The sequence below is a fragment of the Lampetra planeri genome, chromosome 18, assembly GCF_965212315.1.
Source record: "Lampetra planeri chromosome 18, kcLamPlan1.2.h2, whole genome shotgun sequence".
NCBI classification, from domain to species: Eukaryota; Metazoa; Chordata; class Hyperoartia; order Petromyzontiformes; family Petromyzontidae; genus Lampetra; species Lampetra planeri.
The window spans coordinates 5,922,599-5,928,368 of NC_136124.1; the positions used below are offsets into that span (position 1 = coordinate 5,922,599).

General features: G+C 45.4%; 1 non-coding gene across 1 annotated transcript; it reads right to left on the minus strand.

Annotated features, from left to right (window-relative positions):
- Positions 1-2,360: 2,360 nt before the first annotated feature.
- Positions 2,361-2,467, minus strand: LOC144723871 (U6 spliceosomal RNA). Its single transcript, XR_013586389.1, has one exon. It is a non-coding gene; the product is annotated as a U6 spliceosomal RNA (small nuclear RNA).
- Positions 2,468-5,770: the final 3,303 nt, after the last annotated feature.

Genomic DNA, 5,770 nt, shown 5'->3' on the forward strand with positions numbered 1-5,770 from the left:
TTGCAAGCAGCGTACTTAACGATTCATAAGTGAGTTCATTCTGGGCTACATGGCCGTGTAGATGTAACGACATTTTCATAACTAGTAGCCCTCGACCAAGCGACAGAGCCAATCAAATCCATTTGTAACGTGGGAAAATATCGTATTTGTATTATACCTACACAAACTGTCAACTCACTAATCCAAAAGAAACTGAGTATGAATCACGTGATGTCAAGCCCTTTTCATAATCCACTGCTGAATGAACCCCCCCCCCCCCAACACTCCCCCCCCCCCCTCACATCGTGTGGGGTCTTAGGAGTTATGTGACCATACTTCACCACGCTGGTCCAAAATCTGATTTTTTTTATATATATACTGGAGGAATCCAATGAACAAAAAAGCCATTTTTTAACAGATGTCTAGTGGTCAGTAGGGGCCAAGCGCGTCGGTCCAAGGAGGGTGGCGGATCACAGGAAACGATTGAAGATATAATGTTGAAAATAAAATATAAAATTAAAGATATAAGATGTAAATGTTTTGGCATCTGTCACGGTAGCAAGAAACTCAAACATTTGTATTCATATTATTGCGCATAGTATTACCCCTCTATTATGCACAATTGTAACGTTTAAACACAAGTTTTAAACGCGACATCCCACGAGACAGAATGAGCCCACCTTTACCCCCCCACCTTCCCCCCCCCCCCCCACCTTTCCCCCCACCTCTCCCCCCCCCTTTCCACCCCCACCTTTCCCCCCCCCCCCCACCTTTCCACCCCCCCCCCCCCCCCCACGTTTCCCCCGCCTCCCTATCGGCTGAAATTGCAGTGAGCGGTCAGACTCTTTCAAACAATAAAGGTGTCATTTAACTCGAGCGAGCCATTCGATTCCAAGAAGTCTTCGCCGGTGACTTTAAGAAGAAAGAAAGAAAAAACAATACGAGGAACTGATTGTAAGGTTTGCTTAAGTGTCTGCAGCGACAGAGCATTCTGCGGTTTGTGTGTGTCACAATGCAGCGTGATGATGATGATAATAATAACAGCCTCTTGTGAAATCCGAGGGGCGGGGTGGGTGGGTGGTGGAGGGGTGAACAGTGCAAAGTTTTACAAGTTTCAGACGAGAGAGAAACATTTTTGAAGGCTGCACGGGAGTTCGCATATGTGGGTCGACTGCTTCTCTGTGCACGCCACACACGTGACCGTAAGGTTTTTATTTTTTTAAAGCTAACAGACAAAAAATGCCCCCCCCCACCCACCCCCCCGTGTAGCCTTCACGATTCACGAACTGCTTCGGGGCAAGTGCTGAGAGTGAGCAAACTATTTAATGCGGGAACGGCGCACGAGGGTGATGTGGTCCCGACCCATTCTCGGCTTGGCACATCTTTGTATCCACAGCGCTGGTGATCGCATCGGGCACTCATCTAAGGCTGATTGTGGAGGCTTAGCAAGCCGGTTTAGATATATATCTATAATAACGTTTTTTTGGGGGGTGTTAGATCGCGTAAATATAAATGTGTCTCGATTTAAAGCTTTCGTGACTGCAGGGATTCATCTTCTTGGTTCTTTCATAATAAAATAAAACATATTATTTTATTTTAATAAAAATATATTATTTTATTTAATAATATTTTATTTTTATTATTTTATTATTTCCATTCTACGTGGCTTTACCGAAAGAACCAAGAAGATATGAATGTGTCGTTAAATCCGCCACCACACGACACAGCCAATTAGTAAGGTTTGTTAAATAAACAAATCGTGCCAATTAGTTACTACTTCGGCACACCGGTGTGTTGGAAAGCAAATGCACAACATTTACAATTACAACGTTTCGAGATATATATATTTCCACTGATGTTATCCGTGGGCAGGAATCAAACGACACTCGCGTCGCTGTGTCCGTACTCAGATTAGCGCTCACCACTGCGCCACCGCTCCCCAGACAACGGAAGATTGATGGTTAAACGTAGTGTGTTGCGAGTAAATCTGGTGAGACAATTACAATCATCGGAACACCAATCATCATCGTGATGGCGACGACGCGCGGTGAGTCGTTTTTAGTTTCACAGAATCTCGGTATGGTCTCATAAAAGCATTTGCCCTCGCCTGTACTTCAACAATGGTCATTCCGCGGACATTCCGGTGCGTTGCGCGCAGGAGACATGCTGTGTCAAAAAGACAAATAGGGTGTCTCCGCAAGAGCCAAGGCTCGTTTTAAAAAGCGAGAGAGAGAGAGAAACATTTCTATGCTCCGTTAAGTGTGCCACACGCCCCCAACCCCACCTCTCTCTCTCTCTCGTTCCCACGTGGCACGTTCAAAAATCAAGGCGCGGCCCTGCAATTGCTCGCTCGCGCCCCTGATAGCGGAAGGGCCCTCCACGAGACGGGAGAACGCTTCACGAATTTGCGTGTCATCCTTGCGCAGGGGCCATGCTAATCTTCTCTGTATCGTTCCAATTTTAGTATATGTACTGCCGGAGCAAGTACGAGACGGGAGAGGGAGGAGGGGGGAGGGGTGTAGAGAAAGTCCTGTGCTATAGAGAAGGAGGGTATTCAGGGCCTGCAGTTACACACTGGCCGGTACGTGTTGGGAGAGGTAGTGAACAGGAGGAGTACACACGCCTCACCCCACCATTCATGTGCCTTATGGCCAGGTGAAGGCGCCGCGGTGCCGAGATGTTAACTCCCTCGCCTGGTATGCAGGAGGTGGGTTCGATCCCGGCCCTGACGCCTGCTGTATATTTGGAGTTTGTGACGTCTCTCTCTCCCCGTGGTCGCGCGGATGATTTTTCTCCGGCTCCTCCGGCTTTTCCCTCTACATTTAGAATCAACGTGATTTTAGAGTATTTTGGATGCTATACATGTCCACGTGATGAGCCACTTCGTTGCGTTTTCAATATTTTTGGCCAGGTCGCTTCTAAAAAAAGAGATATATTGTTCAATAGCCTTTGCCTAATAAAACATTGTTTTAGTTTACTTTAAGTTTAGAAAGCTCTTTCAGATTGTCCTCTATCGTTCACACAATAATTAATGTACGTATATATATATTTAGGTGAAGGTCCATTGATATTGACATTTTCTCTCGTAGACTCACTCGCTCGTGCATCCATTCGCGTGCATTACTACATTACATTGCTTTTAAGGCTTTAATTTGGTGATTTTCGAAAAGTTTTTTGGTGTGGCCATGTTTGTTTGTTGTAGTGCAGAGTTAGACTGATGGCCTTAATCTAAGTTGTCTTGTGGTTGTTGTTGTTTGACTTGTATCCCACTGGGATTTTTGCACACAGCGTTGGTGTACGGTGCTTTTCTGGAAGATTTATTTTGCTGTTTTTTCCTGGATTTTTCTGTTTGCTCATAGTCACTTTAAGATGTTTTCTTGTTCATGTTTTTGTTTTTTGTTTGTTGCGGTTGTACCCGATTCAAGAGCCGAATGGCTCACAGGGCTATACCTTTCGATTTCAAGCTTTCGTGACTGCAGGGATTCATCTTCTTGGTTCTTTCGGTAAAGTCACGTAGAAGGGAAGTAATAAAATAATAAAAATAAAACATAATAAAATAATTCTCACGACGTTTCGGCTACAACGCAAGCAGCCGTCTTCAGGTGAAGAATAAAACACTGCCAAGCTTCACCTGAAGACGGCTGCTTGCGTTGTAGCCGAAACGTCGTGAGAATTATTTTATTATGTTTTATTTTTATTTTTTTATTACTTCCCTTCTACGTGACCTTACCGAAAGAACCAATAATGGCTATACCTAATAAATGAAACTTGAAAACTTAAAACTTCAAACTAACAACCTTGGCAACATCCCCAACCGAGCCCACGTCTTGCCGTTCAGCGCCTGAAGTTGTCACCATGCGACAGGACCGATTCGACCAACCGTCTGTTCCATTCATTCGCTCGGCTCGCTCGCTCGCTCACTCGTGTCCTTTAGTATCACCACGTGGGACCTCATTGAGACAAACCGTCGATATTTTTTTTTTCCAGGGGAACCTGGGCCAGACAAAGCAATACACGTGACAGAAGGTAAACACGAGGGGTTATTGACACTCAACTTGACCCACCCCTCCCAGACGCACGATCGCGCCTCTACCAATCTGTGAAGCAAACAGGCAGAACACTAAACACTAAGCAGTCCTGATTTGTCATTTATCAGAAGCTAAGCAGGGCTGAACCTGGAAAGCGCTTGGATGGATGACCATCATGAAACCAAATTAAACAACATTTTTTTTTTTACCAGCTCTTTTTCAGAAGCGACCCGGCCACAAATGATAGCTCAACGAAGTGGCTTTTCACTGGGAAATGTATTGCAGCCAAACGCACGTTGTTTCTACATGTGGAGGGAACAATCGGAGAGCCCGGAGAAGAACCCACGCAACCACGGGGAGAGAGACACGCAAACTCCAAATATACAGCAGGCATCGTCAGGATAGGGATCGAACCCACGACATCCTTTATACCTGGCGAGGTAGTCAACATCTCCTAGCCACTGTGATGAGGATGATGAGAGAGAGACATACAAACTCCAAATATACAGCAGGCATCGTCAGGATAGGGATCGAACCCACGACCTCCTGTATACCTGGCGAGGTAGTTAACATCTCCTAGCCACTGTGACGAGGATGATGAGAGAGAGACATACAAACTTAAAATATACAGCAGGCATCGTCAGGATAGGGATCGAACCCACGACCTCCTGTATACCTGGCGAGGTAGTTAACATCTCCTAGCCACTGTGACGAGGATGATGAGAGAGAGACATACAAACTTAAAATATACAGCAGGCATCGTCAGGGGTAGGGATCGAACCCACGACCTCCTGCATACCAGGCGAGATAGTTAACATCTCCTAGCCAACGAACTACATACTATAATCCTGCGGGGCTGCGTGACGGACAGCAGAACATCCAGATCCGTTGTTGTATTGTACTTATATGCACCAGCTGTATGCGGGGAGCCCAGGACCGGTTGAGACATCAATCACCACCGATGTTATCCGTGGACAGGAAACGAACTCAGGTCGACGGGGTTCGGAGCACAGCGCGCTAACCACTGCACCGCCGCTCTCACGCCCGACGTTTTAATCTATCTTGAGGATTTCGCTAACGAGGCGACACACCGTGGAGGACGTTCGTCCTGGAGATGGAGTGACGAAACGCGTAGTTGATGTGCAGGTGATGAATGGATTGAAATGTCGCGAGAGCGTGAGATGGGTGCCGGATTATGCTGGCGGGGGGAGGGGCGGTAGAGTTTCATCCAGTAGTGGATAGATCATAGCTGCTGCTGTTGATGATGGCGATGACATCATCTCAAAGTCGCTCGCGTTCTTAATGGCCAATGTAGAGGGTCATTTAATTTATTTTACTACTGGCGTGAAAACATTGTCGTTGTTTAGTTTTTAATATAATATTTAATATATTATCATTATTAATATCTAGTTTTTTTCTTCTTCTTCCTGTGCGGTGACCTCAAATCGGTCGTTTGCAAAATTCCACCAAGGATCCATGAATTAATTGAACTAATTAAGACGAAACATAATTGGTACAATGTTCAATGATTACACGTTGAAATCTGAAAAGTCCGAAAATGTATACAAAAGTAATTAATGTTTAATTCATTTATGTTCATGGGGGGTCGGTTTGAACATTTGTTCAAATGAATTAAATAGCCCTAAATGTGATTTGTCAAAATAAATATAACAACCCGTATGTGCCGTGACTTTTGAGCCACCCTGACATATCGCAGCCCAAAGGACATCAATCACAAAGGGCCACTATTGGGGCCTTGTCGG